The 25,415-nt window shown below is 40.6% G+C and overlaps 1 long non-coding RNA gene across 1 annotated transcript; it reads left to right on the top strand.

Moving 5' to 3' along the window:
* The first annotated feature begins 4,275 nt into the window (after positions 1 to 4,275).
* On the top strand, positions 4,276 to 7,633 carry LOC109970974 (uncharacterized). The gene is made up of 3 exons (XR_002276475.1): positions 4,276 to 4,320; positions 5,939 to 6,019; positions 7,565 to 7,633. It is a non-coding gene; the product is annotated as an uncharacterized LOC109970974 (long non-coding RNA).
* Positions 7,634 to 25,415: the final 17,782 nt, after the last annotated feature.

Genomic DNA, 25,415 nt, shown 5'->3' with positions numbered 1-25,415 from the left:
GTCTCAGTGGTCACCAACATGTTCTTCACGCAGTAGAACTCATATAAATTCAGCCTGCACTCTCTTGAAGTCCTGGACGAACTGACAGATCAACCTGAAGAACTCCTGAGAGTCCTGATCTGCTGGTTCTCCAAATTTAACCTGGACAATAGACAAAAGGGGAACAAAGGAGTGGAGTTAAAACCCTTAATCTGACCACAGTTACACTTAAGGAGACCTTAGAGCTTATAAGAAAATAGTTTACAATTAACAACTGCATTCATTTTAATCAGTGAATTGGTGCCTGGCTCGTGCACATTCTTCTTAACAATGGTCTTTAAATATAATTGGCTCATATACTGCTTCAGCATGCAGTCCATTGCTTGAGTGCATTATGAGGTAGACATGTACTGCTGCGATAATACTCACCCCTAAGTGGCTAGGGGTGACTGGCATGAAAATGTTACTGTAGTAATTCTCAAGTCAAACTTCATCAGAAAGGGTCACAGTGGCTAAGTGCACTAACTGGCTTGTTGCATGCAGGTTGAAGTTCAGACTCAAGCTGTTGCTGTGACTCACTGCTCAGATTCTTTATGTTACATGAATTTAAAATATGCAATTAGTTGTTATGTTTCCAGATTGATGATCACTGATGAACATGCACTGCATAGCGCACACAAAAAGTAATACTATAACAGCCTTAAAGGAGTACTATGACACATCAGGAAGTGCGTTTATTCGCCTTCTTGCTGAGACTTAAATGATAAGAGTCATACCTCCTGTCTCCTGTCAGTTTGCTAAAGCTGACGCTGGAGCCAGCAGAAACACGGGAAACTGGGAAACAGTGAAGACGGATGAAAAGCCGGCACTAATGAAGAGGTTACGGCAACGTCACACTGATGATATGGCAACTCCCAGAAATCACTTTCCTGGCCACAAAATAGCTCCACTAATAATCCCCCATAACAACACAACTTATTATTTTGACACTTTTTTATATGGATTACGCAAATAAAATAGGCTCATTAGTGAGATTCAGAGGCACAGGTTAGCAGTGTTGGGCAAGTTACCTGAAAGGTCTAATCAATTACATATTACTCACTGAAAAAGTAATTACTAATTACTGAGCAGCAAAAGTAAAGCATTTACTTTCACTGCTGAGCTGTCAGACACCTGTAATGCCAACATCGCACAAACCTTTCTATTCAACAGTGGAAATAGGTTGTTGCATATCCAGCAACAATCTTCCCCAAATTATTTTCCACTTAACGTCTGGCCATCGACGTGTCCTGCTGTGAAATGCAGGCCTCTATGTCGGAGCTGGTGTTATATTTTTTATTTACTTGTTTGTTGACAAGTTTCACATTGCTGTGCTGCTCTACCACATGGTTTAATAAGTTAGGTGTGGTATGTCCTGTGGCTGAAAGCATTTTGTTTCCCACACAGTTTGGAACAGACAGTAATGGTTTTTGCATATTTGACTGAGATGAATCAAAACTGACTTCCAGCCGGTGAACTCCTGCCACTCGCACTCACCCTCCATCTTTTCTTTAGCTTTTTGGCTGGTGGTTCACCTGAATCATGTGAACACAGCAAAGATACTGTAGCCCACATAGGACAAGTGTCATCTTGTGTTCAGGCAACACAATTAAGTGTTACGTGAATTAGTAACTGTAATATTATTATTGTTTTGTACAGCGTAATCCTATACACGAGTCAGTAGTACGTGAATTAGTAACTGTAATATTATTGTTGTTTTGTACAGTGTAATCTTATACACGAGTCAGTAACATGTTACTGCTTTACTACTTACTGTACAGACGTTGTAATTATACAGTAGTGAGTCAATCTGAATGTGTGACTTTATCTGGTTAAAGAATGACTTGAGAGCAGCATCAATCTACTCATCTACTGAAACGTGCAGCAAGAAAGTAAATGAGCATGTTTCCTAAAATGTCAGACTATCCCTTTAAATATTAAAATGAACTATTCATGGCCATATTTGGGCACAATAAGGGTTGCTGGATGCAAAAAAAACATTGAAATAATAAAATAAAAATAACAGTTTTTAGTTGTAAGACAGGGCACAGATGATTTACACGTCACTATTGTCAGTCTTAATTTTGGTTTTACACACTGTCCCAACTTTTCTGACTTGGGGTTGTAATTACACTGGCACAGTGGCTCCTATACTGGCTGTGATGTCCCTCAGCTCCTTCAAAAGCTTTAAATATAATTGCAGACAGTGACTTGTGTTTGTATCAGTGTGTCTTCTGACATTTCTGAAGGGTTTACACAGGTGCTCCTGCTAGTGAGAGAGAGATGTCAGCTGATTATTAACACCTGCTCTCTCTAAAATACATTATGCTCTTGCATCAGTTGTGCAAATTAGTCTATTTGCAAACTTTTCTTCCAGCATTTTGCAGTCTGCAAACAGTACCTAATGTAATATACTAATTTGGGTTCTGCTTGAGTGATGTAATCGCTGCACAGCTTCCTAATTGGCTGTGTTGCTTTCTGTGCATGTTAATCTTTGGCATGCATTTTTACAAACATGCCTTGCACAAAATATCAAATGTACAACCACACTCTATAAAAACTTGATAAAAAGAGAGCGCCTGTTATATAAATCAGTGTGACTCCACTTTAACAACATGATGATTAAAATGATAAGACCATTGATATAGTGCTTATTGAGCAGGGGGTGTTACAATAAAATGTTATGAAAGTGAAAATATCTGCTGTTACCATTAGAGATACAGATAACGTTACAAGACATGTTCATAACACCCAACAGAAGCATCTTGTATCATCTTTAATCTGCAGGTTTCCGCCATTAGATTGAAGAAGCTACAGTAGAATTAAAGCATCTTATCTGCAGTCACTGCGGAGGAATTGATTTCATTCTTTTGTGTTATGCCGTGACATAGCTGCCAGCTTTTAGCGCTGATGTTATGACAAGGCATGTCAGGCCTGTAATGACGAGAAATTAGACGTGTTAAAACATCTCACATAAAATATCTCCTTCTACTTAATACTTTGTTTTGAATCATGTCTTTGGAGTAATAACTTCAGAAAATAACCCTCCATAAGCAACTTCTACATTTAATAAATTTGCATGTTTGCTATTCAATGGCATCATCTGAATTCTCCTCCTCTGTAACAAGATGTGACTAGATATGATGCCTTCTCCCCAACCTGCTGCTCCCTTGCGTAACACCACAGCCCAGTCAGTCTTAATCCTCTTCTCCAATGCTCCTCAAGGGGTTTATTATTCAGGAGGTTTCACACAAACAATATTCCAGCAAGGCCCCCACACAGTGAAATCAGAGGAGGCGGGCAGGGACACAGGTGGGGAGAGAGACTCTAGCTTGGATTGTGTCCATCCTTAAATGCCACTGGTCTGAATTTGACTAAACCTGGAGGGATGATGTCATTGTGCTCTGTTATTTTAAAAAGACATAGCATGGTATGGCAGGGACGCGACAATGGAAAGTGTAACATTTCACATGTAAGAGAATCACTTGAAAAATATATCCAATATCTCAAGATTCCACAAAGTCAATGGATGGTACCTTTTGGCACCACTGCCTGGTGATTAATACGTAGCTCCTGGCCTGAAGGGGACACTACAGCTAAAGGTCAACTTGTTAAACTTTAAAAGGTCACAGCCACCACACCACCAGACCATTTTTAATAATACTAGGAGGGGTGATTTGTATTACGAATAGGGAATAATATGATATATGAATCATATAATAGTGATTTATTTTGTGAGGAGGTTTTACTTAAAAGTCATAGTTTGGCACCGCTGGAAAGAGCCTTTTTTGCTTTCTTGCTGAGAGACAAATAAGAAGATTGATACACTCTCTTATCTGTAAAGTACAGTAAATAGAAAGCTACAGGTGAGGACTTCAGGAACATCATGGAGAGACAGTTTTATCTGACTGGGGTTTCGGAATGTTTGGAGGGTTCTTGCTCGAGTGACGCACACTTGCTACGGGATATTTTGTAGCTCACTGGTGCCTTTACTTGACCAAGCCCATTGTTCCCAATGAGAAGAGCCCATGGAGGGATAGGCATCCCATAACTTCACATATGACGCTACAGCCAGTAGCCAGGTAAATTATATCACTTTACATGGGGGGGTTTTAAACCCGGCTAAAGCCTTTAACTGGCCTCTGACGTCATTCCCACTGCCAACCAATCCGACTTGGCTCTCCAGCAGACGAGCGTGTTTCCACTCTGGTACGTCATATTTGATGTCATCACCTTGGTGTTATCAAATACCTGCGCTGGTAAACAGAGCTGTAAACCAACAGCGTGGAAGCTAGTGAGAAGGTCAGCGTTATTTGTTCTTATTTACCTTTGTTCATCTTCCAAAGTAAAGACACTGGGTGTAGACTGAATCGTTTTAGAGCCTTAATTAAACAAAGATGGATTAAGTTATGGCTGAGACGGCAAAAAAATCTCTGAAATTATCAATGGGAGAGGCAAGCCTCCATTGTCCCTTCATTGTTCAGAGTGTCCCTGATCATTTGTACCAGTAGTTGCATTCCCACTGCCTTCAAAAGCCGAGGCGTGGCAAATTTATGGTTTTTTTGGGCAGTGACAAAGGGGCTTTAGCTCAGAAGTAGCTTAGCTTAAAAACTGGAATCACAGGGAAACAGCTAGCCTGTCTGCAGGTAACAAAATCCACCTAGCAGCACCTCTGAAGACTGATATGAAACAGTTTGTCTAATCTGTGCTAAAACTGATGTGTAAACTTGGCAAGTTGTGGTTTTACAGGGGGTTGGTGTAGGCCTATTTCTGACAGTGACTTTAGGCTAACTGATTGAAGAAAGAAGGATTGTGAGGGCCTGACAAAATGATGGTTGTGGAAACAGGGCTCTAAATGATTAGAGTACTTGAAGGATACTGTATCTCTGTTGTTTTGTACCCTCACTTTCTAGCACACTGCCTGCGTTCAGTGCCCTCCCCCCTTTGCAAGATTGGAAAAAAGTTTGCAGTGCACATGAATCTAATTGTGGGCCTAGTATAACACAATTCCCTACCAGGCCTAAAGCTCAACGCTCATGCTATTATTTTGCAGCACTCAAACACAGCACAGGAAGGGAAGGTGGACTCTCTGTGATGATTGATTGTCTGTAGACATATGAGAAAGGTGAGAATAGGAACTACTTTTGTATTGATTGTTTTTGGTATAGACTCTAAAAAAGACATAGCACCTGTTAAGATGTCAAAAGTAGGCTCAAGCTCTTTAGACCTAATCTACCCATGTTAGTGAGTTCCCATATATAGACAGTGTGGTAAAAACATACTCAGCAACCGGTGCCTCCACTAAATCTAATGATATGTCTGACAGAGGAGTCTTCTTTATGAGAAATCCGATGTCTGTTGTTCTCAACAGAACTCATTACAGATTACCATCATTTCTGGTCTTTAACCATAAATAGTGAAAGTATTCCTGAATGAATTGTAACATGTTGCTGATGTATTTAAAATGAGACATCACTAAATGAAAACAAGAATCCTATGTATCACTCAGGATGAACTTGTCTCACACCTTTTGGCCACAGGGGACAGTGGGAACTGTTTATCAATCCTGAAGAAATGATCCAAATGAGTAACTATCACATGCTGAATTTCAGAGCTGCAAATCAGTGCTACTTGCAGTTGAATAATGTGGAGGCCACAGCTGCACACTGTATATCAGACACACTGTTTCTCCATGTAAGCCCTCCAGACTCCTGGTGCAAAAGAAGTCACCTTGGAGAGTTCTTCCTCTGAAATATGTACATTCCCAATGCAGGGTGGAGAGATAAGATGACAAATAATTGAAGAGGGCCACTAGTGGAACAGCAGACCATCCATCTCTGAAGCTTTACAAATGAGATATTGAAATAATAACTCAAGGATTACCAGTATGACAGAGTAGAGTTTCTTCATCTCCTCACAGGTCTTTGTCAGCGTCGAGAGATCCATGCTGTATTTTTCAATGGCCATCTGGGGTATAAGAGACAAGCACAGGAATGTCCTGGTGAGTTTGTTCTTCCATTCATTCAGTCAATCAATCACTGCTCAAACTGACTGTGATAAAAGGCAGGATGTGCGAGAAAAAGCAGAGCAAAAGAAGATAAAGAAGTGAAGGGTGTAAGTAAAACAGGCTGTAAACATTTATTACATTTAGGTGAGAAACACTGAATGTAAAAAATAGTGCTTTTTAATAAAAGGCACATTAGGCCATTAAATTAATGTGTACATAAATAATAAACAAAGGGCTTGCTTCCTCACCTTCAGGTCTTTGGAGAATTTGGGGTGATGAGCTCCAGCATTTCTCTTCTTATAGCTTTTTTTATACTGAATGACTTTCTGCAGTTCGTTCTTCAGGACTGAAGCAACACACACCTTGGTTACCATCCATCATATTTGACCAGTGAAGCAAATAGCTGCTTTAAATCAGATGCTGTCTCCTGTGTGATACTGTGAAGTGCTGTATTTGTGCTTGTGGCAACTGTTTGTAAGTCATTATATAGACAATATATTGGCTTGAGCCCATCTAGTCCCTAGACAATGAAATCATGGTGATTCAAGGGAGTATACTATCATCACAGAAAGATCTAGTACATGTTACACTTCTTCACAAGTAGCTTGCATTGGCACATAAACAGGGAGGTCAGTATTACAGCAATCTCAGCAAATTTACAAGCAACAGTCTTTGGATACAGTAGTAAAATGTGATCTACTCACCGTCTACTTCTGCAGTCAGGCCTTTGATGGAAGCTATCCAAAGGAAAGAAAAAACAGTGGCACACACGTTTCACTTAACAGACTTCAGCTGAAAAGCACCATAAAGGTTTTTTTTTTCAGCTTTGATCAAATCTTGATTAGCAAATACCTCCAGGGACAGTTTCAAATTCTGCCAAGTCTTGCATGAAAGTGGCCAAGCACAGTTCATGCAACATGATCTGCTCCACAAGGGCATGGAGCAAGGTGACCTTCTTGTCTCTCCCTCGGAGCTGCGAGAGCTGGGGATAGATAAAACACAATAAAGGGCGTGGATTGTACAAAACTTCAGTCCCCTGCCACACAGGATGCGAGAGCTGGGGATAGATAAAACACAGTAAAGGGCATGGATTGTGCAAAACTTCAGTCCCCTGCCACACAGCTGGGGTACTTATAACATGCAGGAAAGAAGACGTGCATGTGCTGCTGCAAAAATGTAGGCAGGCTAACATCCATTGTATTGTGTATTTACATCATCAACAAAGGTTTACAGTTCCTTAGATTTTCTATTTAAAATGTCTTTGCTAATGCCTTGTTGAGGGAGTGCTAATACAACCAAAACTCCTAAATGTAAATCAGTTTGTAAATTACCCACAGTAGTAGACAGAGGAGGAGTGGCAGCAGTAACAATTGTGGCTGCATTCATATTATAGTATCTTTGTATAAAATGCTAATGATGACTCTAAAATTCAAGCCATGTTGCATTTGATGGTGTCACTTAATTGAAATGCAAAACCTCTCTAATCCCGTGACAGGCATGCATACTCTTATTCTAGGTTATGTTGTTTACCAATTTAAGGTCCAGGCCAGCCTCTGAGGACTACACAAAGAGGACATGCACCAAGTACTGATGCTCACAAGTAAGAAAGAGTCCAAAAAGATCTGAGATAACCTCAGTGTTTTGGGTTTTTTAGGGGGGGGTTGGAGGCAGTCATCCATTAATTTGATGAGAGTCTGTCTCAAGCAGCAGCGGTTTACTCTTCTCAATTAGACCTGGAAACACCTCTGAGAGAACACCAGGCCTTGGCTTCATTAAATGGAGCAGAGGACGTTCTACCTGTGTGTCAAGAGCACTACCCCTTAAACCTTCCCAGTAGAGGGACTTGCACACAAAAGAGCAGTTCAAACTAAATGCAGAGAAAGTAAGAAATTACACTTCCATACCCCAGATGACAGGAAAAACTATGCATCCATCTACCACTGAACTTTAAAGGAGTCCTTTTGGGAAACACACTTGTTTGCTTTCTTTCCAAGAGTTAAATGAGAAGACTGACCACTGCCCATTTCCACTATCAGAGCTGTTCAGTAAAAGTACACCTTACAGTTAACAGGGAGTTAGCTTAGCTTAGCAAAGACTAAAAACAGGGGGGAACGGCTAGACTGATTCTAATGCTCAGTTATGAACACATTATATCTTGCTTGTTTACTACACACAAATCCTGAGATGTAAAAATAAGACTTTGTTGTTTTATGGGGATAATGTGTCAGAGCATTTCATGGCTGGTGACTTCCTGGGTTATAGACAGATATCCAGCAGAGGTTTCCGGAAGTCACTGTCTTTACACTGATTTGTGCGCCATTTAATCAAGCAAGATTTAACTTTTTAATTAGTGAGCTCTATATGCACTGGTAGGCAGATTTTGATACCTATAGACAGAGCCAAGCTTGGTGTTTCTCCGGTTTCTGTGCCTTATGCTAAGCTAACTAAGTTCTGGCTTTAGTCATATATTTACTGACTACAGTTAATGATGGTTCACTTCTAAGACTTTCTGCCACTTGGGGCCACAAAGTTTCATTTCTCCTGTGAAGTGAGGCAGTGATACAATCACACACCTGTCAGAAAGACTGTGTCAAAGATCTGAGTGAACCCGAACAACCACCCCAGGAAGCAGATGAGAGAAAATTGAAAGAAAGTGCACAGAAGCCCTGCCGTGTATATCAATGAGTAGTCTTATTAGCCTAGTGCTGCAACTCCATCAAAGGTCAGGCAACAGTGGTGGAGTCATACTTTAGTTAAGGAGGAGAGGCGGAATCCCTTGGCCTTTTCCTTTCCGGCGTTCTCGTTGAGGTAATTGCCAATGGCGAGGAGGTACTCCAGCACGGAAACAAATGACCTGCAGTTGTACAGCTGTGTGCACATTCTGATCTTCTGGTTAATCAGCTGGAAGACAAACACAGGAGCACAGAGCAAAATGATTTTGTTCTGTAATTCAACCCCATACAGGCTCTGGCATGCTTTTCTACACACAACAATTTTGTGAAATGTGGAATAAGGCTGAAACTTGTTTTCAAGCTTTCTGCTGACAAAAATAACTCCTATTCTTCATTGTAAAGATAAACCATCTCACAACACCTCATTTGACCTTATAAAATTAATAACCAGGGCCTTGTTGTTTGGCAGGACTATTTAGTATGAAACTGTGTCAAGTGTAAATACACTTCTAGAATATTGCCCAGTGTCTCCCGAACCAGCTCTGAATAGATCATGCTGAATGTGGATGGTGGGATTTTAGCTTTTATCAGTAGTTTGTTTGCTAAAACCCAACAAATGCTAAAGATGCCCTAACAATATGACTTCAACTGGGAAAAGAAGATTCCATTAATGAAACCACTGAAGATGCTTCCACTGTCTCATAGCTTCATGAGACGTCTCCTTGTCTACTGCATCACTGGCTTTGGTTCTGTGTCTGTAACTCTATTTATATTTGGAAATAACTGCGGAAGGAGCATAGCAAACAGTTTAAAGAAGGAGCCAGGTCCACAATGCAGACTGAAACCTATCATCCTGGCAATAAAACGTAGCACCAACAGCCACATTGCAGGTGAAAAACATCCCCCTGGTGGTGACTTCCCTATTTTCTCACCTGGAGCCCTGTCTGTCAGGTGGCAACTAAATCCTCCTTAATGTTGGAGCTTTATCAAATCTGTCATGTCCGAGGATTGAAGGATTTGAAGTATTCTGCAACAGAGGCGACCCTAATCACTCCATGGTCAAGCGTGTCGTATTGTGAGGCAGTGGCACGTTACAATGTGGGCTGTGAATTTGAGAGAGGTCTACATTTTGTCACCGAGTACAGTCACAAAATATGTTCTTTGAATAAATCTAAAGCAACGGAAAGAGAAACAAAATCAGAGTGAATTGAAACTTTAAGAAACTGCTAATCTTTCTTGTTGAGTCATCTTGCCAGTACACAATATGTTTGTCCCTGTGTTTGAGACAGAGAAAAATGACTGTCACAGTCAATGGATTACAGTACCATCATTCTTATCCATTGTTTCTCTTCATTCTCAGTGTCAGCAGATAAGAGATTAGGACTGAAGCACTGATGCTGAACGAAACATAAGCTTGAGAGAATCACATTAAAAACATTTTTTTTAAAGACTGAGGAGCTGGGGGGCGTTCTTGTCTGACTGCAATATCTTCACACCCTGCAGTCTCCAGTGCCAATAAACAGCAATCCTTTACAAGAGTGTTAACGATGACTACGACTTATGGTGAACCTGGTGTGTCGACATACTGGCCTTAAACATTTGGCTGAGTGTGTAAGTGCTCGGAAAATACTAGAACAAACTAAGAAAATAACAGGTAATAACGTATGTTTAAATTGTAACTTTTTTATTAGTTTTATTTCACTTTACCTTGTTAATTTAAGAGTTTCTGTCTTCGGCGACAGTTCAGAACTTTGCAGAATGAAGTTAAATTTCTGAATATTTCCCCATCTCTCCCTTGTGAAAACCCCAAAGTGGGTTTCATTGGGTTTCTGATAAAGACAGCTATGCATGCTTCACACCAACTGCAGAAAAATGGACCTTGATTTGATTAAGATCCATCTTTTCCTCTCTGTCGAATGAAGAGAGGTGTCTTAAAGTGCCTTGCATGCCTTACTGATTTTAGCACTTTTAACCATCCAGCAAATAGAACAAAAACTACTTCATCCACCACTTCAAACATAAAACTCAGACTGAATGGGAAAAAGCTTTCATGTATTAAAGTCAGTTTGTCCCCAGATGTTCTTTTTATTTAAGTCAAAAGCCACAATGTTTCTGAACATTAGCATTTGCATTCAGGAATATATTTGCATGATTCATTGTGCACTATGGAGGCTGTGGTTTTAAAGGTTTTTTCAGCTTGCAGGACCGGGACAGACTTTAAAATAGCTCGAGTCGACCTTTGATTTGACGCTGTAGGTGAGTGAATAAACTCACAGGCTGCAGCTCATTTATGGTGACCGGGAGCTCTCTCAGAGTCAGCAGCAGGTCCAGCTGTGTGCTCAGGTAGGGGATGTTGCACATCTGTAGCACAGAAACAGGTGAATGAAATAGGCTGTGTGTATACACAAGATGTGCAATAATCACAACATAACACAGTTTCTATGTGATTATTCAGAGTTATGTAAAAAGCAGTGCTGTTTGGATTCCAGCGTTGTGACGGCTGCAGCTTGTTCTCACAGACTCTTTGATGAGGTTACTTCCTGTCGACAGACTGATTTACCAGAGAAACTGGAGGCCTGACATCTTGAAACAATTGGCTGAGCTGCCTATTCGACCTTTGTGTCTGTGATAACCTCTAATAAACCCCTCCACATTGTCAGACTGTCTCGCTCATGCTCAGGTATCCAAAAGCCAAAGGGCAGTTGGTCTGACGGAACATTAAGGAAAGATGTTAAGATTAGTGTTAGAAATGCAAGCAATGTAATTACTGGGCTTTTTCAAAAAGCAAAGATGTCCCAGGATGTGTCATCTTCCACACTCTCAAGCACCATGTTCCACATCTTGTCACATTTTCTGACACATTTTAAATTTCCAATCAGTGGTTAACAGATCACACTAAATCCAAGCCAAGGTAACACTGCTGTAATTTCATCCTCCTGAGCTAAAATTGTGTTTCACACATTAGTCACTGAATTTAAAGCAATCACATTCTCAGACATTTCAGGTATTTGTCATATTCATTTGTGATATAAAGAAGATACTTATTGATATTTCAAGTTCCCAGTGAAAACACGATAAGCGTGCTGTAAGAACAGAGACCTTGTATAACTAGCGACAAGATGCAGAACAGACCGCTGATTAGAATTTGATTCATCATCAAGGAAAATGTCAGTGCTTCAGCACTAATAGAGCGATATATCTTTAATGGTATAAAATCTGTTCTCACACGCCACTCGTGTTCCCCACAGATGCCCGGAGAGAAACTGATTATTCAGAACTGTTCGACAGCTAATCAGACCGTTTTCAATTGTGAAAAGGAAAACAAGACTAAGGCTGTGTACAAAATCAACCTCCGCCCTGCTTTACCATATGATGCGTTGCATTTACTGTCTGCTACTGTATTTGAGAGACCAAAGTCTGAGTGTTCAACTTTGTTCAAATCCACATAAATGATTTCCACTAACTACAAAACAGGTGCAGACTGGACAAAGGGAAGTTTGGGAATTTCCTCTGTGGGCCGGTCTGTTTCCCCCCAAACACTGTATACGTTATACAGCCTGTCCAGAGATGTAACAGGCCAGGTTATCAACAGTGACACTGCTGGTACAAGCCGTAACAGCCATGCTAAATATATTATGCTAAATGGGTTATCAAATGAACCTGGGAGGATTGCAGTGGAAATGTTATCATTGCATTACATTAAACAAATTGAATGCCTAGACATGTACAGCCTGCTTAAAGGTTGGTTGTTCATTCTGAAATGAATGAATCTAGCATTATATTTGTTGCTCGTGTCAGGCAGTCCAAAGTCGTTTGCTTTGTGCTTATTAAACAAACAGGTGAACCTGAGCCAGGCAGGGACCGTTGGGAGGAAGGCGTCTCTGCAGGGACCTTTGTGGAGGCGGGTGTGTGACCACCAGCCAGTGCCAGTGCACAGTACAATTTCAACGTGACTGGAGCATAGATATGCTATGTGGCCTCAGAATGCAACGATGAAGGAAGGAAGCCACAGTTTTGCATTATTTATCTGAATTATTTTGCACAACCTCATTCAAAAGAGTTGGACATGTTTAAATAATATTAATGTTTAACTGTAGGCTAATTCAGATTAGGTGTTGGGTGAGCATTACATTAATGCAACTTTACATTTTTGCATTCAGCATTCTCAAATATTTGGGGAAAGTCTTATAAAATGACATCATGTTACTTATTATTATTATTACACAAACTGTGCAGATAGTGCTATTTAAATTAATGATTTGTTGAAGGATAACTTGTTGTGACAGTTTCAACTTGATGAATCAAACTGAGGCGCCTTGACAGCGAAACTCCTGAGCTGCTTTAAGTGGCCAGACACTGACAGTGATGACAAAAATATTATGCTGATTAGTAAGTGTCCAAAATCTCTGTTTACTCAAGGAGAAACAAACGAGTAAACAGGGGAATGAGTTCTGAAACTGTAGTACTGCGAGTACTGTAAGTAGATACTGAATAATGTTTACCATGTTTAGCATCATAGTTTAGCACGTTCCCATGCTGCTGATTATTTTCCTTACTGATTAATCTGCCAGTTATCTTTTCCAGTAATTGTATATTTAAGTAAAATATTTAAATGTCTTATGTTGTCTGACAGTCAAGCCCAAAGATGTTCAGTTTACAGTAATAAAAATCTAAAAGAAAACAGTAAATATTCACAATTAAGAGGCTGAAGCTGAGAGTTGAGGGGTTTTGCTGAAAAACTGACTTGAACAGCTGTTTATCAAAATTGTGGCAGATTCATTTCCTGTTAATGAATCACTAATCATTTCAGGTCTACCTGCTAACTTTGGCTAATTAGTAATAAATACAAAATACAGCTGAGTCTAATGGGAATGGCATTTCTCCTGCCAGTGTGTGGTGTATAATAAAATTATGTCCAATGATACCGTGGGATGAAAAATCATATCTTATCAACTATGCTGACAGGGAAACAAGGGTTCTTTAATGTGAAGCGATTAATTTAACGCCTAACCAAGACGTTTTTGAGCCTAAATGTAACAAAGTAGTTATTGTGCGTAAACGCTCTGTGACACCAAAGTTCCTGGTGATGCTAAAAAGTCAGGTGATCACCAAAATCAGTAAACTTCATCTTTCAAGGACCATGAATGTATGTGTTAAAAATTTTATAGCAATCCGTCTGATACTAAGACATTTCAGACAGGCTGGCATCGCCCGCCCCTGAGTGGTTACAAAGTGCTGTACCAGTGTACCACACATATTCCACGAGGAGTATTCAGTGTGGCAGTTTGAGGTTATAGGGGTATATGCAATTTGACTCCAAGTAATAATGATGCTAAAATTTAAAATACTCATGATTCAAAAAGAACATGTCCGCCCTTTCATTTTGTTTAATAATTTACTGGGTTTTAGTGGGAGAATGTGTGGGATGAATGACAATGGTGAAGCATCACATTTTGAAGCTATCACCTCTAATCTTAAGAGCAATATTTGAATACCTGATTAAGCTGCCAGCAGTGAAGGGGACTGATGTCACTCTGGCGGACTACCACAGAAGGCATGTGAGGAATATGAGGTTTCCACAGAATATGCTTCTCTGTCTCTTACATATAAGATCCCTTATGTCTGGTGTCAAATATTCCTGAGCGGCACTGTGGGCTGATCCTGCTGTTCATCTGTTACCCCGCCTGCAGCCCTGAGCCAGTCACACATGGGTCAGATGACTGCCAGGCATGCTGGAGGCTGCTAACCAGATGAATGGTAAGAGCTTGTCATAACACCCACAGTGTGTGAATGAGGAGGCAGGTAAACCCAAGAAGCCCCCTGAACCACAGTGCTACATGAGCAGGAGCTGTATTAGATTCTACTTGGGTTGTGGTGCCACAAGTCAAATTCAAAGAAAAGTACCAGCTTACTGTAACTTTAGCTTTTAAAAAATCATGATTCTAATTAATACTGCTGGTTAAACACTGTACCTCCAGCATGTACTGGTCCACAATATGCAGTTCTGTCACAAGACCCTTGTAGGATTTGTACTTCTCCACATCATCCGGGGTGGGGACATACCTTGAACATAAAAACACAATATCACCGTATGCAGATGCATACTAAATGCATAGATATTTAAAATCTTTAAAAATGTCTTTTCTCAACCAGCTTAATACTGTGAGTGATGGGCTCTTACATTAACATGATTTTCTGTCAAAGTCAGAATGAATTTGGGGCTTAATACTGTGAGTGATGGGCTTTTACATTAACATGATTTTCTGTCAAAGTCAGAATGGATTTGGGTTTTTTTGGGGGGGCTGGGGGTGTTGGATGCAGGTGTCTTTACAGGTCTGAAGTGGGCGGGATTCACTGGCCAAATGTCATGGCAGTCTGATGACAGGTGGTTACTGTCAATCAAATCTGATCAAACAGATTAGTTGAGGTTGTGAATGTAAAATTAACTTAGTCATAAATATTTAATGGTTTAGAGGAATATTTTAAGTTTTCAGTGGCTTTCAGTCTTACTTCTTTCATTTTGTCTGGACTCATGACAAAAACTACCAGCAGATACATCGGATCTGTCCACAGCAATGAGTGCGTCATACGAGTCAGCCTTCTCTTTCCAACCATCACATGGTTGGAACACACTTCCGATTGATTTGAGAGACTTTCTGTAGCAACCTGTATCACTTTGGCTTTTAGGGATTTCAAATTGAACCTACTTTTTAAATTATCTATATTGAAAAGTACATTAATTTGCATGTAATATCACTTCACAGTATGTTTAAAGGCGAATATAAAACATTGATGTGACACCCCTGGTTTCAACCGTGCAAGTTTTAAACACAAGCTAATTAACACATTTAAACTCTGTAGTTTTGTTTGTCATCTGCATATGTGAAAAAGAACCAAGAACCAAAAATATAAACAGGCCTATGTGCAAAATGTAACTCTTTATTTATGCTACAGACAAAATAAAAACACCTGTGTAGGCCTACAGGTTTGTGGTAAAAATTGAAGCCATGACTGGTGATGCGCCTTTTTCTGTCACACGTGCGTTCTCACTTTGACCTTTGCCCTTTATGTCATCACGCGTTCCCTGTCTCCCTGTCGACTAATTACATTAACTTAAGTGATTAAAGGCCGTAGTTGGTCCTCCTCAGATAAAGCAACAAGGCACCAATGGGAACGGCCGTTTTCTAACTTGCACTGAATTTGAACCCCTGCTTGTCTTACAATGGACTTCCTCCTGTCGTTTCCATGCATTCTGACCTCAGACCTAAGACATTCACATTTCATGAGCCAGGCTATGTGCCACTGGAGGTGCACTGGTCATTAATGTTGCAGCACCTATTGGGAGTGGTTCTTTCAAGATTGTATTCCTCAGGCCTATGCCCCAGTGCATTAAAATATATATTACATTTTCATAGAATAAATGAAATCCTCTACAAAGTATATTAGATCACTCCCACCTTCTACGAGGTCAGCATCCAGAGTCACTGAGTAAAGTACTGGTGAGAATCAGGAGGCATTTTACCTGCTTTCAGTGCCATGTTCCTGAGGGCATGTCAATAGTTTCCATCTCCACAAATAAACCAAGATAAAACTTTTATCATTCAGCTGCTCTGGTAAAAGGTTGTGGCATCTGCTCCCTAGCATTAGAATACTGTGACGAAATGATGTGTCGCGGTTTGCTCTGTTTCTCATTGTCCTAACTGGAAACTGCAACTTAGTAAATCATCAACAAGGAGCCAGATGCCAGCCATGGTACAAAGCTTTGATCACTGCCAATGAAAACACACATCAACTGCCCACAGACTCAGGCACAAAAAGTCATTCACCTTTCAGCTTCTGCTGTGATGCCATAAGGAATGAATACAAATCAGCTTTTTCTGGCACAAAGTCATACCTCCTCAGAGAGGTGATGTGCCCATCAGACAGACCTCCATCTTCCTCATTAATGATGAACAGTTTGTCCTTCAGCTCTCCCGGCTGCACTGGAAAACTTTTGAGAAAAATGTCTGGAAGAACAATAGATTAGAAAAAGTCAACACACTCAGTGGTACATGAAAGCTTTCCTCTTGACAGATAGTCCTCTTATCCTGCGATGAAATGACTCAAAAAGCATTGTGAAGACAAAGGGTCCTTTGCTTAATTACTCTCCCCCAGATGCCTAAGGGGAATGCACAAATTTGCATTCTAGCAAGTCAAAGTTGATGTGTTTTTTCTTTTTTACAGAAAATGCCTATGCATAATTCAGGAGCTGAGAGAAGCATCCATTAGGAGCCTGGAATGCTGCTTTAGACATGTATGTAAAACATATGGTGAAGTGACACAAACATTCAGGCTTCACATCCAGCTTCCTTTTGTTAAGTTGTGCTGCTGGTGTCAGTCAATTTGCATATAACAGTTTGCTCTGAAGTGAAGTAGGTGAATTCATTTGTCATGTACCTTCTCTTTAGTCATGGTCTAAAGCAAACATAAAAAATGTGTTTGTATTCCTGCACTGTAAGTTGAGGCAAAGCAAAGGTATTGTATTCTATCCCCTAAGAAGCAATTTGATAGGTTGAGAAAGGCATTTGTTCACTTTCTTCCCAGGAGTGAGTTGAGAAATATGAAGCTGTGGCCAACAGATGGTTTGCTGCATACAGCAAAATGACTGGAAACAGGGGAAAACCGCTACCCTGGCTCTGTCCAGAGTATCAGTACCTCTGCCAGTATATTTGCTTTGATGCATATGTGTAGACAATGGCTGCAACACTTGTCATTGTTCACATATTGTACTTGCTTGTGTTCTTTATGCTTATCTTGAGGATTAAAATGCTTTTCCACTATGGTACCAAATCATACCTGGCTGAAAATGAATTTCTTCCTTGTGCACGTCTGCATGTGCACAAACTAAACACAAACAACATGCAAGGAAGTTACAATAGTCTTGATGTTAAGATCACGCCAAAGAAAATGTAGCGGCTACGTCATAGATGGTGCATCAGCTGACTAGCTCTGTGTGTTTACACCAAGCTGCTGTGGGCCTTACTATCTGTCGCCATCAGTCGCCATTGGTCGTGTGCCTAATCACAAATGCTTGGTGCTCATTTCTGAGGATGTGCACCAGCTTTGCTCACAAGGAATGTGGGATATGTAAGGTTAAAAATGAACTAATTAACATGTAGATTTCTTTTTCGAAAACAAACTGTCACTGGTTCAGCCAAGAAACAGCGCAGCCAGCACATAGCTTTATTCAAAACTGCTACACATCACTTTCTGAACAGAGTAACACATTCAAGACATAACATACTAACTAGTGAGCTTTAGAGGTGCTGGACACAGCCAGGCTAGCTGCTACCCCCTGTTTCCAATCATTGTGCTAAGCTAAGATAAGATAAGATAAGATAAGATAATGGCTGCTGGCTCCAACAATAAAGAGAGTGGGTAAGCGTTTCTCCTAAAATGGTTCTTTTAATAGTCCATAAAGGTGGACTGGAGCATTTTCACAAGATTTCATAAATAGGTGTCCAGTGTTCTGTTACTGAATCAAAATCATCAAAATGACTGAAAATCTACTTATGACAAAGTTATTCAAATAATCACATTAAACAAGAAGCACGCTGGAGGTACAAAGCTAATCAGCACTAAATCCTTGACATTATGGCCCTGAGATAGTAATTCCCTTGCCAGGACCAGCAGAGACTTTTGTGTCACATTTTCAAATGAAGAATCATGACATCAAACATCAAAAACAAAGTGTCCCCAAGAGTGAGGGTTAGGCTGCTTCATCTGGCCTAAACACACACACACACACACACACACACACACAGAGAGAGAGAGAGAGAGAGAAGTGCAAATCAAGCCTTTTGTTAATTGGCACTCAGACAAACTGGGCAAATGACCTGGCAAATTAGAGTGTGGAAATGGAGAGTGTGTCCCACTGGGCACAGGAAGCCACAGGTGTACTTTTAATTAGGTGTGCGACATTTCCAGCCATCAAACAGGCAGCATGCACCAGGCCTCTCAAGGTAAATAACCATATTGGTCAGACACACATCCTAAACAAAAAGCAAAGATTCACTCAAAGACAAAAAAAACAAACAAAATTTGTGCAGCACAACTTTGTTTTTACTGTTCTTTCTTTTCTAGCCCATTCTCTCACTACCTCTCCGTCTTATTTTGTCATCCTTTGGAGAGGAGATCATACAGAATTCAGGTTCCATCAAAATAATATAACCCCTCAGTGAGAGGGAGCCCTTTTTTATAGCGTCTTACATTATTCTCACTGAGGGATTATATTATTTTGATGGAACTTGAATTGTGTATGATATTGATGTCTGGACATCAGTGTGGTGTTTGCTCTGTAGCGTCTGTAGCTACATTATTTCTGGAGTACTTGGTGTCAACAGCCTGTTCAAATGTTCCACCCTGATGAAGATCTGGTGAGCTCAGCTCTTTTTACTGAGATGTCAGATTAAATAAAGACACACTCATTGCTCCATCTGAGAGCGCCTGAGGAACTTTTTCTTTACTGTTTTTGTTATGGTTTATCTTTAACAGTGCCTTAAGGTTTTCTGGATTTACCTGTACTGTACTGGGAGTGTTGGATTGTGAACACGAGGTCTCCTCTCCTTTTGCATCTTCATCAGACCCCATTAGAGCTAATTTAACCATTGTGTTGCTAAGAAGAGTCATTCACTGCCATTAGTGTAACAGAATCCCACCATCACCACACGCACATGCACACAAACTTTGCTCTGTCTTTCATCTGCTCTGTAGGTATTTCTCCAAAGAATGCAATAGAATAGAATCAATACCAGCCACAGTCCTGTTGTCAAAGGTCTTTTGATTCTTGTAGAGCACTTAAAGTCCTATAAATAAGTACATGGATAATTATAGCATTGTCCTATAGGCTTCAGACACAGCTGAGATCATGCTGACTTCCAGAGGAAACCACTCAAAACTGCAGTACAGCAGTAATAAAGTAACCTGCACAAGTTTTCTAACGCCATCTGCAAACCACATCATGTTTTTAAAGTCTCGTGGACACAGTAGAAGTGCCAGCTTTAGGCCTGATGCTAATTAGCAGTTCTGAGTTTGTTAGTCACTGATGACATATATAAAAACGTATCTGATATTATCGCACAGAGGTGGAGTCTTTCTGCTGAGCTGTTACATCTTAGTAAAAACAATGCGAAATTCTATGTGTACACTGGCTCCTAGTGTGATGGGATTGGATGACTAAATACTGTGGCAATGAATTGGATATGAGCCGAATAAACAGCACAAATTTAGACAGTTTTGGGATGATAAACATACAAACAAGCACGGGGACGGAGAGAAGGAGAGAAAGAGAAGTCCTATTAGCGTTTGCTTGTTGTCATATCTGGCTTCAGTGAGAACTGAATCCCGGGGGAGGTTCTGTGTTTTATAGTGTAAACAGGCAGAAATCACCTCTGGACTGATTCTGTTCTGTTTGTACTACAATAAAAGCTCTTAATGACTAAAATGTCCCTAAAGTCAGACACAAAATGCAGTGGTGTGAAGTGCTTGAGTCTAAACCTGAGGCACTTTTTCTATACCTGCGTACTTTTTGTGCTACTTCTGATTTCTACTCCACTACACATTACAAGGAAATATTTTATTTCAGTACATTCATATGTGGCCATACTTAGTAGTTAAAGTACTTTGCAGGTTAAACTTTACATTCAAGTTCAGGAGGTGTTCGAGTCCCACCAGGAGGAGGCCCCGGGGAAGACCCAGGACACGCTGGAGGGACTGTGTCTCTCAGCTGACCTGGGAACGCCTCGGTATCCCCCCGGAGGAGCTGGAGGAAGTGTCTAGGGAGAAGGAAGTCTGGGCATCTTTGCTTAGACTGCTGACCCTGCGACACGGTTAAGGATAAGTGGAGGAAGATGGATGGATGGAATTTACATAAAAAATAAATCCTGACTTTGTTAAATAGTTTGTATTTGCAATTGTGTCACTTTATACTTCTACTGTTGTACAATTTTAAAGAGAAATGTCTTAATAAACCAATATATGATAGTTTGACACAAATGCTGCTTTCTGGATTAAGGATACTTTTACTTTTGATACTTTTTAATACTTACAAACTCTTACTTTAGTGGCATTTCTAATGCAAGACTTAGAGTTGTAATAGAGTATTTTTATATTGTAGTATTGCTACTTTTACTCCCTGTAAGTAAGGGATCTGCCTACCACCACCACCACCGCTGAAATCTCACTTTCTCTATTGGTGTTACAGTAATGGGTAGGGGAGGGAGCAAGACATAGAGTTTCCCTTGTTCTTCAAATGTCTAAATCCTTCTGAAGCTTGCAGCAGAATGAAGCAGGGCCTCCGGTTGCCTGCAGGCTGTCATCACTCAGCTCCGTCTCCTGGCACAACCAGCGTTTTCAGTTCACAGAGACAGAAACATGGAATGTTGGGATATTGTGTCAGGACAAGAAATCGCTGTTGTTGTGTGTCTAATCCATATTTTATGAACATGTGAACTCTAATTATGTTGCCAGTCTGCTCACTCACACAGATTCCATTTAGCAACCCACCACCACATCTGTATCGCTCTACAGTGTCTGTGGAGGACCTGGGAGGGGAAGCTTCTGAAATGTTCTCCCCTGGCTTGGGTCTTGAAATATACCAGTCACATACACCCATTTAATCAAAAGTGAAAAGCTGTTAGATGAGAAATAAAATATGTTCCACTGCACAGTAGCCCTGCATATTGCATGGGCTGCTACTGCTGGATTGGTGACATACTGCCACCTGCAGGCACATGTGGATTATCCAACTATCTGCAGTGGCATTGTAGTCTCAATATTTGTTTTAAAAAGAGCAAAGTGGCAGCATTGATAAGAGTTCTCAGGTCAGCTTAATCAGAAAATTAAAGTCTAATTTATGAAAATTAAAGAGGCTGACATTAACATAGTCAGTGCAGAGGTCCTGGTTAATCTTAATGTGGTGCTTCCCTCTGGTGGCTGTGAAATGTGTGAGCTCATGTTATACCTTCTAACTTCTAATTCACTGCAGGGATAAGCTCCTTTATTTGTGTAAATCTGGGAGAATGCCTTTTCATTACAAGAAGGAAATTGTTATTGTGCTGAGAAAATTTAATCCCCTTCCTAAAATGCTGAAAATGATCTGCTGCAGCGAGCAGTTTGTATGAGCAGCTCCGCCACAACAAGCAGTAACATATTAATTGTTGATCTACTCACTGAAGTTGTGTGCAATCTTCTGGTTGAGCATAATATGCTGGGTATTACTCGGCTCAGTTGCACCAAACTTCCCCGAATTTTTAACAGCAAATTGCTCGCATAAGCGTGATGTGTCAATTTCAATTCTCCCGGTGCTTTCTTGTATCCAAAATGATTTTGCAATCTGCCAAGAAACAAATAAATTAGTGCTGAGACAGCTCTATTTTATGGGGAAATCAATGTTAACATTACAAAGGAGCAACACTGGGGAAGCAGTGACGACAGGCCAAACAGAAGAATAATTCCAAACAATGATGCAATGCGAGTATAAAGAAGTGAAGCTAAGCTGAAACTGATGTTTTTGTCTTTGCAAAAATAACAAAACACTTAACTGATTTGTTAACAATTAGCATTACACTTAACTGCTTAAGTAAAGTGAAAGTGGTACCTTATCTGAACCAATTAGGTCCCAGTGGAAAGCCTTGGTGCGTGTTTTTCCTAAACTCATCGGTTTCAAGGGTAAAGGTGGGGCGAAGGGGGGGCTTGAGGGCGGAGGCCTTATCACAAATGATGAGCCTGACTCATGAGGAAGACACTCTGGGTCTGTGGTGGGGGGTGTGGTGGCAGTTTGGGAGGGTGTGGGTGTAGGAGAGGTGGGTGATGGTAAGGTAACAACACCAGGGGAGGTTGGCGATGGGATGGGAGACAAAATGTCAGGTCCAGTAACTTGACCAGCAGCCTTCCCAGTTTTGCGAGGTTTAGGAGCTGGCTTTGTATGGTCAGCTGAGGGACTTTCACCCAAGTCACCAACTGATAAACGGTCTCCACCACTGGAAGTGGGATGTGTATTTGCAGAATCAACTGGAGGAGAAATGATAGGCATACTTGACCCAGTAAATCTACCACTTGATTCAAGGTCTGTATCTGTGTCCTTTGTGTTTTCAGATACACTGAAATTTTGTTGAATCTTTTTTTCCGCAGATGTGGGTTCACCCTTGGACTTCCTCTTCCAGTGTGAACATAGTTTGTCAATGGCCAGGACCCAAGCATCCCGCTCCCTCTGGACAGACTCTGGGCCATTAGTTTGATCTGTTACAGGCACCTTAAATCTGCAATTTTAAAAAAGTCCCTTATTAGCTGGAATCCTGTAAGTCTGGTAATTAACACCTAAGACCTGTATTTATGACTTCATCACTCAAACAAGGCTGCATAATAACTGCCACAATAACAAGGCTGTAAAATAGTATGAAAACACACACAGCTGTTGTGATAAACAGAATTCATTCACCACATGTTGTTGAGTCATTTCCATATCTTAATAATCCTCACTCACTGGTACTCATTTTTGTGGGTGGTCAGGACGAACATGTCGTAGCTGCCAGGTCTCTGTACGCTGGTGTCACCGTCTGACAGGTGAATCACAATGGACTCAAGTACAAAGGCTGTCTCCTCATCTTCCGCAGGGCCTCGATTCTTGAAGGGGACCAGCGTTAGCTGACTCGGGTGGAGCTGGACCTCATATCTAGAACAGAACAGGAAAGGTAATATAGACCACAACAACACAATCAGTGTTGCATCCTAATAATCCATGCTGTGTTCACTATATACTAATATTGTTTGTGCACTTTACAAACAGGATATGATGCCAAATCTGACTACTAGCACCTTGAAGGCTCTGCACTCACCTTAAAGTTTAGGGCATGTGAAAATTTGGAGGCTCATACACTGAGAATGGACTTTACAGTGAAGCAGGAGACAACTCGTGGCCAATGCTTTTGAAAACTTTTGAAAGGAACATTTTGATTAAGTAGGAGTGTGTGTATTTTGAAGAAATTATAAATAGTTAATTGAACTTTCTTTAAAAAATGAGACCCATTATTCAAAGCAGTCTCTGGGAAGAGCAGCTTTAATTTAGCCACTGCTGCACAATAGAAACTTGAAACCTGCTTAAAATTCATATGTGGTATAGATCTGAACCACAGTCCTGGGTTGTGTGGCCACAGATCAGTTCTCATCACCAACTATACTAAACAGCTGTTGCACTGCGGTCTTATCATAGCAGCACCTCTGTAGTAAGGACACATGCGTACTTCACCCATCTGAATGATGCCAGACCACCTCTGTGTATTAACAAGACACCGTCCCGAAGGCTGCTGGATGTCTGAGGCTGTGTACGAGCTTCTGAATCTTCCCCTTTAAGATCGCTGTATATGTTCTTATAAATGATTCGATTCACAAGTTGCATCATCTGTTAAAAAAGAAGGAGAAGAATCATCAGCATGAAAAAAGTCCAAATGAAAGCATCTGGTCACAAAAAATACATCCTTCCTCCTCATGGCCGTTTCCCATTTTTATAATTTAAATGTATCCGCATTAAGTATAACTTCACCTTGTGTTTGTCCTCCAGTGATGTGGCCTCCAGCTCATAATCATGATGCCCTTTAAAGGAAATGGAGAACCGGGAACCAACGCCATCGTCACAGCTTTTGACAATAGAGAATGGAAGCTGTCGCTTGATGATGCCTTTCTCTATGCTACACAGCATGTTGGTTTTGAAATCAATCTGCATGGCCAGTGACAATGACAGTGTTAGGTTCACATCTTAGTACAAAAGCACATCACAAATACTCAGCTGGCAGTTTATAGGGTTTATTGGCTAGGTACACTAGCTAAAAGGAATGCAGTAACACCACAATATCTTTATTTCTAAGTTTAGAAACTGTTGTTCATTCAGCTGCCCAACCCATTTATGTCAGTGAGGGTATGCTGTATAACACAAATGCAAATCTGTCTAATGCATAAAGTTCAACATCACCACAAACTCTATCAACACCTCCTTAAATAGTTTGAACCAAACAGAACATCATGACCTTCATGAGGAGGATTTGTTGCACAGCTGTTGACTACATTAGTTTTAGCTAGGTGTACCTAATAAACTGACATCTCAGCGTATAATGTAGCGAACATAATCATATTTGAGCTAATATGGTTTATAGTGTTAGTTGTGTCTCTAGAGCCGGCAATGCCGGTCAGTTGGCTCCCTGCTTTGGCCAAATCTACTGGATGATTCAGTTTGGTACAAACATTTATTATTATTTATCTCAGACAGAACTGTATAAGTTCTATGATCAATTAACTTGTCATCCAATTCCACCCGAAGATCAGAATTTTGATTGGTCCAGCCCTTTAACTAATGACATTCCCACTGAGCTCAGCTGTCTCTTGTGTTTATTGGTAATTAGCTAATATTAGCGTGCCAACATGCTAAGACAGTGTACGTGGTGAGGATCAACATGTTAGCAGTGTCTTTTTGAGCATGTTAACATACTTGCTGTATTATATATTAAGCTGCCTTGTTCTTAACTCACCTGCAGAACTCTCTTCTGCCACCTGTAGTGGCTGTGCTTGTGAACACTGAAGTTGTACTGTGAGGGCTGCTTTTCCTGCAACAACAATCACAAAACCCAGATGTCAGACATGAACACTCAATGGGAAACCACTTCTATGGGAAAACAACAGGTAGAGTAGCA

Source organism: Monopterus albus, unplaced genomic scaffold (genome assembly GCF_001952655.1).
Source record: "Monopterus albus unplaced genomic scaffold, M_albus_1.0 scaffold212.1, whole genome shotgun sequence".
In the NCBI taxonomy this organism is placed as follows: Eukaryota; Metazoa; Chordata; class Actinopteri; order Synbranchiformes; family Synbranchidae; genus Monopterus; species Monopterus albus.
Note: the sequence above shows the minus strand (reverse complement) of the source record. Positions and strands in the feature narration are given on the sequence as shown.